We start from the raw sequence: 14612 nt of genomic DNA, 5'->3' as shown, positions 1-14612 counted from the left end.
CTGATGAAGCTTTGTTCTACCCTGGTAGATGTTCTTCTCTGCTGAAGGAGGATTCTCTGTGTTCACACATGGGCTCATCATATGGACCTCAGCTGAAATGCCATTCTCTCAGCTGTGTTTTTTCCTGATCACCCTTTTTAAGATGTCTTCCCCCCTTATACTGTTATTTATCCAAGTAGTTCCTTTTGGTCTTTTACAGTGCATACGCCAGCCTCCAATTTATGATTGGTTTTTCTCACTTGTTTTTAGTGACTACTTTGTGCATCTCTGTGTGGGTGATACATGTATACATGTGTGCACATACTTGTGTAGGCCAGATGTCAATGTCAGGGACCTTTTCAGTCACTCCCTTCTTAATTTTTTTTGATACAAGGTCTCTCAATAAACATGTATCTCATGGATTCAACTATACTGGCTGGGTAACATACCCCAGAGATCTGATCTCCATACTCTTAGTGCAGGAACTACAGGTGTGCGTTGACAAGATGACCTTTTTTGTGATTGCTGGGGCTACAAGCTCAGGTCCTCGTGTTCGCAAAGCAAGTGTTTTGCCAGTTGAACCATGTCATTGACCCTAAATCTTTCCAATTAGGGTCAGGGTCCAAAGGACCATGTCATTATTGCTTGCTGATGCCCTTCCATTGTCAGAGTGGTGACTAGCTCATAATGAATGCTTAATAAATATTGAATCTTATTTACAAGATGTTAATAACTAAGTTAAAGTTAATAAAAAAAAGTCAAGGAAGACTTACTTATTTGAGAATAGAAAATGGAGGCATGATGCTCTTACAGAGTGGTTTGAGAAAGAGTCTGTTTTATGACCTGGGCCTCCTTCACAGGCCGATCCAGTCCTAGGAACAGCATTCAGTACCAACTGAACACACAGGGCAATATGCATTCCTTTCAAGGCTAGAGAAACTTGATGTGAGCCTTGACTCGACAGGCTGTTTGGATTATCAGTGGTTTCCATCCTCCCCAACAAACCATCAAGGGGACATCTATTCCTAAATTTTCCATGTGTACATGAAACTTTTCACAATGTCATTATCTGTTAGAAAGAGAGGAACACAAAATTTAACTCCATTTAGAAATTAGAAATTTTCTTCAGAGAGTTTGGAGGATTTTCTCAGAGTCAATGGCAAGGACTAGAATCTAAGTCTGGATTTCTGTGAATCTCTCATTCTACCTTTCCTTCCCCACCAGACAATACTGGGCTTAAATGTTGTTTTCATGGTAGTTTGATTGCAATGTAGCTTAAGTTTCTACATAGACCTCTTGCTAAATTACCCTACAATCCTCTCACTCTTTTGAGTAGAATTCTACCTTTATGGATAAGTTTTTGTTCAATAGCCATACAGTTATTTTTTTTTATATTCTCAAAAAAGTAATTAAAACACGTCAGGATATGGTCTGACTGAAAACAGGAAACAGAAACGGGAGCAGATAGATATAATTGCACTATAATAAATCGCATTAACATAAAGCAGTAAAGAATACACCTAACTTCATAAAGCAGTTCTGACCATGTTGTGAAGCTAACAGAAAGGGTGGCTATAAATAGTGTTCTCCAGTTAGTAAACTTGCTTCAGTGCAGCCGTGTCAGCTAGCAATTACAACGTAACATGCTGAAGGAATAAGGAAACCAGTTAATATATTGTAGGTAGCAAGAATCGGAATTTGTAATAGCAGAGAACAGAAATATAAAGAAAAGGGGATATTACATAAATGGGTGGTGGATTAGAATCAGAGACGTCAGCATGAATTCATATATATATATATATATATATATATATATATATATATATGAGCTATGTAGATAAGTACAGACAGATTAGTCTATTTGCACACACACACACACACACACACACACACACACATACAATTTGAGGTAGGGCTGTGGAGTTGGGTAGGCAGAAAACATGTGTAGTTTAAAGGAGAGTGTAGTCTTTGGAGGAGCGAGGAGTTGACATTTATTTGGTATTTATTATTGTTTGCTGGGTTCTAAACACACCAAGGTGTGTTTGCTAGACACACCTTGCTAATCTCTGGGGTATGTTACCCAGCCAGTATAGTTGAATCCATGAGATACATGTTTATTGAGAGACCTTGTATCAAAAAAAATTAAGAAGGGAGTGACTGAAAAGGTCCCTGACATTGACATCTGGCCTACACAAGTATGTGCACACATGTACACATGTATCACCCACACAGAGATGCACAAAGTAGTCACTAAAAACAAGTGAGAAAAACCAAAATATGGGACTATAATCTATCAAATAAAATGAGTATAGAAATAAATATCCATATTTTACAGATAGAAAACTGAAGTCACATTTTAACATCATCCGAAACTGCTGTTTCCAGATCACTTTGTGTTACACACACACACACACACACACACACACTCACAGGCATATGTATGTATGTATGTATGTATGTATGTATGTATGTATGTATATTACCTGTATTTCTCCTGGGAGAGTAAGAAAGAATTGTCATCTGGTAACATGAGCATATCCAGCACACAGATCTTAGTTTCCAATGTCCTTCTTGGCAATTATGGTGGCCCACATTAATGGGATATGTAGAAGAGGCAGAAGCAGGACTATTACAAGTTCTAATTTCATTCTCTAGGAAAGGAACCAGGGTTTATGAGAGAAGTGTCTGATTTCAGGGATGGCTCAGGAAATACAAAATGAACCTGGAACCAGGCAGTGAAAGTGTTGTCCATGTTGACAGATTTTAGGGCCAAATTAAGTGAGTCCCCAGTGGCCAAAGCTCAGGCCACTTGAACAGTGAATTTAAGAATAATATGGGACTATAATCTATCAAATAAAATGAGTATAGAAATAAATATCCATATTTTACAAATGCATCATTTAAAGAATGATGATGAAAAGGTAATTATTCCTTACAGTGGGAGTCCTATTAAGAAATAGGAATAAGCCGGGCGGTGGTGGCGCACGCCTTTAATCCCAGCACTCGGGAGGCAGAGCCAGGCGGATCTCTGTGAGTTCGAGGCCAGCCTGGACTACCAAGTGAGTTCCAGGAAAGGCGCAAAGCTACACAGAGAAACCCTGTCTCGAAAAACCAAAAAAAAAAAAAAAAAAGAAATAGGAATAAAATGGTAGAAATTTTTTTTTTAAATCACTATTTGGCAAAGCCATAGTTTTGAAAGCAAGAATAAACCATCTTTACTGAGATAAATATGTAAAAGAAATAATGAGAAACAAGAGCTTTCAATAACTTAATAATTTCAGTGTCTTCTCATGAAGTGTTCACTAATTACAATTTGACTAATGGCAACGTTACAACACAGAAATCTGCCAAGCATTGCTTAACCAAGTGATAAGAGACCGGAAATTAATAAAATGAATGGGAAGGATGGGTTATTTCATGCAGAATGAACAGCACATAGAAGTAGTCAAAAAATAAAAATAAATAGACAAGAGACTGAGAAAGAGAGAGATGAGATAGAGCTGGGAAGTTGGGTAGGTAGAAGGTAGGGTTAGTTTAAAGGGGAGTTAGGCTTTGGGGGAGTGAAGGGTTGACATTTATTGGTATTTATTTTATACAGGGTTCTATTTCAGACATACCTTACTAACCTCAGTTCACAGATGGAAAACTTAAGTCATATTTTAACATCACCTGAAGCTGCTGATTCCAGCTCACTTTGTGCTAGATGGATACTGATGTCTTGGCATTACTAACTGTAGAGTTCCATGAGATAGTCCTTGATGAACTCTATGGTTAAAAATATGCAGTAATAGTTTCTTGTCAGCTGCCGGCCCACAAATAATAACACAGAGACTTATTATTAATTATGAAAGCTTAGCCTTGGCTTAGGCTGTTTCCTAACTAGTTCTTATAACTTAAATTAACCCATTTATATTAACCTACATCCTGCCACGTGCCTCATGGCTGTTATCTCTCCTCCTGTGCATCTTCCTTCCTCCACTTCCGGCTCACAGCTCTGCCTTTCTTCTTCCCAGTGTTCTCTCTATCCAGAAGTCCTGCCTATCTCTTCTGCCTAGCTATTGACTGTTTAGCTTTTTCTTATACCAATCACAGCAACACATCTCCACAGTGAACAGATACCCCACAATATTGGGACTTCACCTCATATAATACGTGAAAGCAAAGGAAACAGCAAAATAAAGCAAGCAAAGCAATGGAAGAAAATGCTTTTGCAGACCACTATATCTAACAAACAACTAGCTGGAAAAAAATATCCCCAAATAGTGCAATTTAAGAAAACAGGTAAAGCATTTTAATAGGCATTTATCTAAATTTATCTAAAGACATAAAAGTGGCCAATAAATATATTAAAAGAATATATAGCATCAGTAATCAGGAAAATACAAGTCAAAGCCATAATAAAATACCACCTCACACATGTAAGAATGGCTTTTATAAAAACAGAAACAACTATGAAGTGTTGGAATGGATTGGGGAGAAAATGGAGAAGGGAGTTTTTTTTTTTTATGTAGTTGATGGGGATGTAAATTGGTGGCAGCCACTGTGGAAATCATATAGTAGTTTCTTAAAGATATAAAAGTAGAATTACAATGTGATTTAGCAACTGACTTCTGGGTACACTGCCAGAGGTACTGAAGTCTGTACCTCAAGATGCTCCCACCCGTGCTGGATAGGCTGTAGGAATTCAGTGAGGGCAACACACCCTGCAAACAGCTGCTGGTGAAGACTTCTGGTGGATGTGCCCACTCTAAGGCATCAGTCCTGCATCTGCATTAAGGGGAATTCTGAAGGAAGCCATGAAATTCATAACTTTCTATGAGCTGTTCTGGTTCTACCGTTTAAAGAAATGTTTGCTGAATGAAAGGTTTATATTTGTAGCAGCAAAAAAAAAAATGCAGTTAGTGCAAAAGAAACTACTTCTGCCCTAGAAGAGTTTGTAATGTGTGAGGTTGAAAAAATAGATACAATACCATTTGCCACTCATGTGCCCTTATGGCACCGCCTTTGTATCAAGAGAGCTAGTTCATTCAAAATGCCTTCTACAGCTGGGCTCTTCTTTATTCAAGAAGACTGGCTAATAATGAGGAGCCAGGAAGGGTTCTGAGTATTCTGTTTAATTTGCACTCATTCTTGACTATGCCATCCTATATTCTCAGCATTTAAAATTTCAGAAGATGATGGAAAATATCCCACAGGAAAATGTGGAAAGTTATACATGTTTCTTTGGTGGTTGAGAAGATATTCATCAGTCTTTATATCCTCATAACCACTATGAATACCAGAAAATTCTATGGTGAATGGAAGAAGCTGGGCTGATTCTAGACCAAAAACTCAACATGGTTTTATGTAAATAAATACCTTTACCATTTGGTCAGTTTTCTTTCTATCATGAGGAGTAAAGGGACAGTTGACTTCCTGGTTCTGCACTACTGCAAACATCATGCTTTTTAGGGTTCTACTTGGAGCCATTTAGCAGCACATTAATAACAGTTCTTTTGTGGAATGTGGAGGGGAGATTTTCAGTTGTTTTCAGCCACCTGTGAGTACACAGAAAGCCCGCTGGAGCCAGTGTAAACACAAGAGTCCCTGAAGGTGACTGTCAGTGGTTTTCTTTAGGTTGACATTTATAGGAAACCTGGAAAAGGCCAGTTGACAGGGATTTCTTTAGGATTTGTGGCTGAGATTTCTCCGTCTTCATTTCAGGTGGCTTAGGCTAGGCTGTGAGGGGTTGTGCTGTCAATCATGTGTGTTGTGCTTCCTGTCTTCCAGCTAAGGCCCCACAAGTTAATTTCTAGTTTGCAAAGGGCCTGGGTGAGTAGGTCCAACTCTGACTGTGATTACTTGAAAGGTCTAGCTATCGTATTTGCTCCCATGGTGTATGGCAATCTTTAAGTGTCTTTGCCCTGTGTTAGGTGAGCTTTTTTTTTCCTTTGGTTTTAAGCTATATTTTGAATGTTTAAGTTCTGAGGAGAGCCTCCCAGTGACTCTACGTATTAAAAATTAAATGGCTTATCAGAACTGCTCCTAGAGTGAGGCTAGACTGTAGCAGTCAGTTGTCAGTGCCCAGAGGAAGAAGGGCTTACTGGTCTGTGGGACCTACTCTGGATGTGGAGGTGTGGAGAGACTCATCAGATCATGTTTACTAAAAGGAGTTACAGTCAGCCACAGCCCAAATTGGAGGGAAGGAAGATAGAGATCTTGGAAAGGGGTTGCAGCCTCTTCCCACTGGAATAACCAGAAGAGGACATAGGTTCTAAGAGCCAGATGTTGGGAAATAATCCTGGAAAAAAAAATTGCCTCATAGATGAAAGCCCAGCCAGGGCATGTTGTAACCAAATAGTGTTTGATTAAACTTACCTTGTTTCAAATTATCAATGCATTACATAAATGTTTTGCCAGGTCTGGGATTATCTTATGCATGGTGGTTCTCCCATGATACCTGTTCCACCACATCTTCAGCCTTGAGGTGGCTGTTCTTGGTTCTCAGCCTGCTTAAGCAAGAAATACAGACTCAAGGTCAGGAATCTCCAGGTTTCAGATGCAGTGCTGAGTCATCGGCTCCAGGTTAGGTGTTGGGACAGTTGGATATAGCTTTTGCTATTAATGTATGAGCTTGGACACTGTTTAATGAAAATTTTACTAAACTAATTATAGGTTAATAAACAGTATTAAACATAATAAAGGAATTTCATGAACCTTCCACTCAGCTTATCCCAATGGCAGCATCTTACAAAGCAGTAGTAGTATGGTCTCACAGTCAGGACACTGACCCTGACAGAATCCACTAGGAACGTGTGAATAACTAGTTCTCTGCAGTTTTGTCCAATGTGTAGCTTTATGAATACAACAGTCTGCATACTGAACCCTACCTGGACAAGGCTCCTATTGAAAGTCATACCAACCTCCTCACTACGGCTCTCTATTTCCATGTCCTAACCTCTGGAAAACACTAACGACTCTCTATTTCTATGTCCTAACCTCTGGAAACCACTAATCTTAATGTATAACCGTTTGCCATTGAAAAATATTGTGTAAACAGACCCACAGCATATAACCTTCTAGGATTGGCTTGTTTCCTGAATAGTAATTTCCTGGAGAGAAGTTCCACTTTCTGCTGCTGAGTCTTCCATGCACTACAATGTTTTAAACCACATCACAGGGTGGGGTTTTGTTGGACATGCTTGGAGCTGCTATAGTGACAAACTATATTCTTTTATGTTAATGTACACCTCCATTTCTCTGGAATAAATGCTCCCAAATCTCTGAACCATATGGCAATTGAATGTGGAGTTTTATAAGATGCTATCAAACTGTTTTCCAGAATAATTCTGCCATTTTGTACCCAAAGTATGTGAGAGACCCCAGTTCCCACATCCTCAACAGCACTTGATGTTGTGTCTTTTCTCTTTGTCTTTAGCCTTCCTGGTAAATGTGTAGCAATATCTCATTGTGTTTTTTCTTAAATATGTTTTAGTTGAAATAGAATTACATTACCTGACCCCTCTCTTTCTTCCCTCCCACCTCTCTTATGGTTTTTCAACTCTCAAGTTGATAGCCTATGTTTCTTTGTATTTATTGTCCCCACACATACAACACACACACACACACACACACACACACACACACACACACACACACACACACACTCCTGATAGCTACCAATGTCAGATTGTCTTTTTGTATGCTTTTCTGAAGTATTGTATGTTCTCTTTATATCTTTCGACTCTTTTCCACTGGATTGGTTCTTTGTTTCTTAGAGATTCTTTATATAGTTTTGATACTAGTTTGCTCTCCTAGTTCTAACTACCTCCAAAAGAACCCCTCTCCAGGAGAGTCTCTATGGAATAGCATTTGCTCCAGGACGCAGAGTTTGCCTGACTTTGACATGTGGAGATGTTCATTGTTGGCACTGTCCTGTACGACTGGGGCTAGGAGGGAGTAGATTGCTGTGGAAAGCCTAGTTTTAGGAAGGAGAAGCATCTAAGTCACCAAGAAAACACTTAGCTCATCAAACGTGGATGTTGTGTAAATGTTCCTGAATGAGTGAAGTGTCTTTCAGGACAGTTGAGGATGGGTCAGCTCCGTGTTTGTCAGATTCAGACCTCCATCATAGCCGACCCCTGACTGTTAGCTTGGGGTGTCTTGGATGGTTGTTCTGCTCAACATAGTGGAACTTGTTCTCTCTTTGGATGATTTTCTCCTGTAACAAGACATTGATGGAGGACTTCTAGATTACTGCTTCTCTTCTGCTCATTGACAGGGAGACACACTCTCTCATCCTGGCAGACTCCTCCCCAGACAGAGGTGGAGAGACAAGGAGAAGGAAGCCTCAGGACATGTCCAGTACTGACATGTATTGTGTGACACTATTTCTGGGGTGACATGAACAATTGTTCACTCCAGTAAGGAATAGACAACACGACAAAGTAAGGATGCTATCAAAGTCCTGCTTGGTGAACCAATGAGTTATTGGGGTTACTTATAGGACCAGAATTGATTCTAAGGCAGCTGTATTCCTGAAAGCCAATGCTAGCATAGATGACAGTTCATGAAAGCTGGAAATCTGGAGGTCACTGCACAACTTTCAGGCCACTAGATCCATTGGAGAGCATCTCTTCCAGGCAGTGGGGTTGTTCTGAGCCTCTTCCAGGCAGCTCAGATGGATGGTCTGGGAGTATCTTCCTGCAGGCCTTACTGCTTACATAACCTTGGGTACAGAAAGACCCAGTACATCTGGTAAATTTCAGGAACATCTTGTAGCTTTTGAGTTGCTTACTTCCTGCAGGACAGAATGCTTCACCTCCCTTTAGAACACCTTGAGTCTTAAGCATCTTCCCTCCAAGATGGAATGTTTTGTCTCAGAGGAAATTGCTATTCAACAAACATGGCACCTTATCAGCCTTTGGTCCCCAGGGTGATCTAGCCTTTGTGAGGGAGACATGAGGTCTCTTTGAAACCAGCCATCAGAACTATGCTGGGCCCAATGTCCTGTCACCTCCAATGTTGTCACTGTCATAAGACAGCTGTTTAGCTGACTCAGTATTTACAAATTAATGAGGGTTGTGGCACTCCAAAGATTCCTGGTTCTGTGCTGAGTTCTGAGTTGCACAAATCACTGAGACATGATCCAGTTCTTGTGAGACGTCTTTCCTCTCAGGAGGATGCTGAGCCTCAACCAGTAGGCTGATCCAAGCTGAAGATTAAGGGAAGCACAGAGCTTTGAGCTAAAGAAATTAACAGTGGCAACACCAACTGTATTTACCACATTTAGTAGTAGATAAAAGCCTGCCTTTGGTTCATAAAAAGAACCATATATTATTTGGTTATAGCATCATTTTGACCTTTAGTACATGGAAACAAACTGCAGAATTTCTTTTCTCCTGAGGTGCAAGGAAGCTTTTATATCCTCAAAGAAAAATGACCCATAAATGCTAAGAGCATAAAGTCCCTATGTATTATAATTTACATCCGCTATGTTCTCTTTGCCCTGACTTCCTTTGTCATGTCTGTGGTATTCCAGAGGGCTTAAAATACTGTGTCCAGTACCTCTAGATACTTAGAAAGCATGTCAACAAATTATATTGTCCTCTCTATCATTTCTGATGTCACAAAATGTTTCGTAAAGATACAATTTTGTAAATATAGTGAAGCTGAATTTCATTGTGAAAAATGACACAAAGTATTAATGACTAGATATTTTGGAGTATCTAACAACCGCTCTAGTATGGGAAACCTAAAAATTCTGGGTAAAGAATTTTTTAACAAATGAAGTGCTTGAGTATGATGAAGCAGTTAAGCAGGTAAAGGTGCTTTTTTGACAAGACTATCAACCTGAGTTTGATCCCTAGTCACAAGGAAGGAGAGAACCAACTCCTGTAATTTGTCCTCTGACCTCCATATGAATGCCATATCATACACAGACATATGCAAAATAAGTGAATAATGAATACATAAGTGAATAGCGTAAAAAATTAAAATAAACCTCTTATAATACAGATATTAGAGTAGTGATGAGGTGATGAGGAAGGGGGAAAGAGGATGGGAAGAGAGAGAGGGAGAGGGATAGGTAAGGTCAAATGCTCTAACTTGAAGTTGAAGGCAACCTGGCCTCTGGGGCTTCTGAGTAAGAGATGGTGCTGACGACATGGAAAATAAGCCGCAGAGCTAACACGTTAGCAGATCCGTGGTAAGTTCCATTTTGTCGGTGGCTTGGAGATGAGGGTGGAATTAACAGTGCGTCACCTGCCATCAGATTGCAATATGAAGAGTTAAAATAATTAGTTCACAATTACCCAAGGAAGGAACAGGAGCAAGAAGCAACTGAGTCTCAGCCCTCTTGACCCACACCATCCTGGACGTGCTTGAAGGTCGTCTGTCCAGGAGCAGCTCAACAAGTAACAAATGCCCCTTTAATGGTAAATCCATGGGGACAACATCCTGGTCCTCTTGTAAAGCCAAGACAAGCACTACTCAGAGAAGGTGCCCTGGCCCCAGGTTTGGGAGTCATTTCTGGGTAGTAGAGACCTCTACATTCTCAGGGTAAAATAATAAAAGAAGGGCGTCTAGAACTGGTGGGAGCTGGGTGACACATTTCTATACCCACTGTTGATCACTCCCATCCCTATAGCCATAGCCTGGACCATTGGTGAACTCTGACTCCTAGAAGACCCTTGACCTTGGAGGTTTTCTCATCACTTTCTCTGTGTAATAAGGACATGAAATTTAATTTCTCCTTTAAATGCTTGTTTCAGCCCTCCCTTTAAAGGGAAGAATACGTAAAAGATCTCCAAAGGTACTATGATCATGATATGGTGGATAGCATCCATGGAGACTCCACAGAGGAACATAGTGTTAAACCATCACATGATACCGTCTGTGAGGCTGCTACCAGCTCTAGTGTTCTCTGAGTTGAGCAAACATACGTGTTTTTTTTCCCACATGCAGTTGTCAGCATTATGCTGTAGCACATGCTTGCAAACCATCTTCTTGGCAGGAAGTAGACTGTGGTCTTACGTAGCATAGTGCTAGTGGTGCAAGTGTGTGCATCCACTATGCAGCCAGGGTTAATCATCTCTTCAAGCTGGCTTTGGGCATACTTCCAGGTGCCTCAGCTAGGATGCTCCTTTTCATTCCAGAGAAAGTTTGCCTCACTCACTGTGGCTCAAATAATATTTTCAGCCTTAGATAATTTGCTATCTGTCCCTCTGAACTGGTCACCTTTGAAGTGAATACAGCTGGCTGAAGATAAACAAGTGAGGCAAATAAGCCCAAACATTGGCAGTTAGTAGATGTCCTAAACAAATACCCCCCTCGCCCCAGGCTCAGGTGGGGACAGAATATAAAAGCACCAGAAGATAAAATGAAATGTAGCCCTCTAGAGCCCAGAGGTTTCTACAGTGTCCTTACTTCCCTGAGAATACATCGCAGAGGAAGAAGGAAATGATGGATATTGTAAAACTTCATAAACACCATCTTTAAATAGAACACAAATCAAAGAGACATTTCAAGATCCCTGCAGATAGTCAATAGTCAGAATGAGATGAGAATAGAGAACAATTGGAGACATTATTTTTTTATAAATTGCCCATCTCATTCATTGCCAACTCTGGTCATGAAAAGCAATTCAACTGATTTGCTATCTAGCCCCACATGTGTTTTCCCCTTTCGTACCCTCTTATAGAAAATGTGCTGATGCATTTCTCACAATGGAGAGCAGATGTGGAGGAGGCAGCTGGGGGCAGAAGAAAGACAAAAGGCTAAATAGTCAACAGAGTGGGTAATGAATCCCACATGCTTAAACATTGACATAACACTGTTGACAGTCCGCTTTTAGCTTGCTGACTGAGGAATTGTTGAGTAACGAAGACTTTCACACCTCATCCAGAACAACATGAGAAGCTTCCTATGGTCTCTTAGTCTTCACCAGTGAGTTTCTACTGCTGAAAATGTTCCCCAAAAGAGCTTAATTCTGCACAGTTACCCTTCATGTGAAATAGGAGTTGTCAGTATGAAAGACAACCACACTGGGAACTGAGTACAATGTTCTCTTGACACCGAGACTTGCTTTGGTTTGGTGCAATCAATGTTGTGCTGCATGGCACTTCAATGGGGAAAAAGCAGTTTTCCAGACATAACAGCCCAAGAAGGGGAGTTATTAAATTACTGCTGATGCCTCTTCAGGTTACTTGCCTACTCTCTATGAGTCAGCTATATGGAAATGAAGATGATGCCTTACTTATGAACTGGAAGGAGTCGTCTATAACCTGTTTCTCCAAGGAGCTCGTGCTTTCTTCTTGGGGTTTTCTCTTTTCCTTGTTGAGGTTCCTACTAGGACCAAAACATTGTTATTAAGTAGATCCACCAAAGGAGTGGAAGAAGCAGGAATGGGCTTTCAGAGTTTGGGGTGGCATGGCCCCCAGAGGACCATGTGTCAATCCTTATCCCCTGGAAGGATGAGAATAGTGAAGGGGGTGCTGATAAAGAAAAAATAGAAAAGAAAAGAAAAAAAGAAGGCGAGAACTGATTAGGAAGCAGAAGTGGATCAGCAGGAGTGAGGGGAACTAGAAACTTTGAGGGTAAATGAGATCAAAATAATTACATACATGCATGAAAAGTTCCTAATTAAACTCACTATCGTGTATAATTAATTAATTCTAATAAAAATACTAGCAAAATATGTCAGTCACCCCAATACTTGAGCTCAGTGGAAAGTACTGTGCCTTCTTGCAGTTTTGAGAAATGCTGTTTCAGGATGGGAAGAATCAAAAGAAAGAGATTACATCTAATCCGTGTGGATAGGAGTCCCTTACTTAACCAACCCTGCTAAAGCCTCTTCCAAAAACTTGGAGCTCCTGTGGTTGACTGCCTGGCTTACACCGATTTGAAAACAGCAGTCTGAAACATTCCCATGAGAAGGGGTAAGCAGCTGGCCGGGGGGTAAGGATGGGTATGAAAGATGAGGAATCACTGATTATCTAGAGGCTTCTTTGGGAATTCATACTTCACCATGCAAAGAAATTGGAGGGAGAAAATAAAAAATTATTCTACCACAGATGAGAATTTAACCATCTCCCTGTTTCTAAAACCCCACAGGACTTCCCTCAATGTTTACATAACCCTGGATTGTTTTTCCAAGAGCACAGCTTCGGTATTTTTAAGCAAAACCCAATACAGAATTTGGGCTGACCCAGACCTGTGTGGCACTTCATTTTTTTCACCAATATTGTTTAACACATGCCACCTTCATACAGACAGTGAAACTAAGGAATTTACTCCAGCATAATGGGCATTGGCAAGAAAGCAGAGGAGCAGGATTTTAGCTGTCTCCATTAAAGGTCTGAGGCAGAGCCTCAAGGGGCAGCTTAATCTAGATGCTTCTAAGCACTAAAGAGTGGAAATCCCAGAGGAGCAGCTCTTAGCTCAGGACACAAGATAATCTTCCGGAAGGAAAAGATACCCTGAGTCTGTGAGCACCCTCTCATACACTGGGAGTGTTCTGATCAAGGCTGCATGGATCAACAGAGATTAGGATGGGAATATGAAGTTTGCCTCTTAACTCTCATGCTCAGCTCCTCCCAGGGATACAGGATGTCCACAGGGACAGGCAAGAGATGGGTAAAACTGTATTCCTGAGATGAATCATCCAAGACTAGTGTGCTAGATAGCTTTATGTCAACTTGACACAAGCTAAAGTCATCTGAGAAGAGGGAACCTCAATTAAGAATATGCCTCCATAATAGGCTGTGTGCAAACCTGTAGGGCATTTTCTTAATTAGTGATTGATGGGAAGAGGCCCAGACCATTGTGGGTGGTGCTGTGCCTGGGCTGGTGGTCCTGGATTCTATAAGAAAGCAGGCTGGCCAAGCCATGTTGATCAATCCAGTAAACAGAACCCCCCCATGACCTCAGCATCAGCTCCTGCCTCTAGGTTCCTGTCCAGTTTGGCTTCCTGTCTTGACTTCCTCAATGATGGACTACAATGTGGAAGTTTGTGGAAGTTCAAGCCAAATAAAGCCTTTCCTTACCAAGTTGCTTTGGTCATGATGTTTCATCACAGCAATAGAAGCCCTAAGACAACTGAGGCTGTCACCTCTCCCTTGGCCTAGCCCTTTTTGCTCACTTCCTCTATCAAGTCATTTTTCCTCAATTGCCTAAGCAAGTCTGAGTCCACCCTAGCATTTTAGATTTGACCGTCACTTAGGCTGAGCATTCATGTCTCAGTGGATGAAGCAGTCATTTGATTCCATTCTGATTTTCTGTAGACCTCTCTGAAGCTACAATGTGGTCCTTGGTTAGGTAACAACATCCTGGCATTCAAGGATGATTCCATAATGCTTCTTTTCAATTTCCTTATCACTCTACAGCTTATTTATATTAAGCTTTCCAAACCACGACCCTCACAGACCAAATGTTTCTCAAGGCCTGTTAGTGACCTTGGTGACTTTACAGTCATCCTTTGGGTCTTTTTCAGTTTCTTGAGTCAGGATGCCCTTGAGCCTTCTGCATTTCCCTGGTTTTCATCTTCTCCAGTCTTGTGTGTTTTTCATGTTTACAGGAATATTGTAGTAAATGTGAAAGTACGTTAATGTGAGACAGAACATCCTGGCCGTCTACTGACTGAATGGGCTTAGTAA

General features: G+C 40.7%; 1 protein-coding gene across 1 annotated transcript in view; it reads left to right on the top strand.

The window, feature by feature from the left end:
- Adamts12 (ADAM metallopeptidase with thrombospondin type 1 motif 12) overlaps window positions 1-14612 on the top strand; it is a 274458-nt gene that overhangs the window by 122457 nt on the left and 137389 nt on the right. The window lies entirely within an intron of this gene.

The sequence above is a fragment of the Peromyscus californicus genome, unplaced genomic scaffold (genome assembly GCF_007827085.1).
Source record: "Peromyscus californicus insignis strain IS unplaced genomic scaffold, ASM782708v3 Scaffold_18__1_contigs__length_77618521, whole genome shotgun sequence".
In the NCBI taxonomy this organism is placed as follows: Eukaryota; Metazoa; Chordata; class Mammalia; order Rodentia; family Cricetidae; genus Peromyscus; species Peromyscus californicus.
Note: the sequence above shows the minus strand (reverse complement) of the source record. Positions and strands in the feature narration are given on the sequence as shown.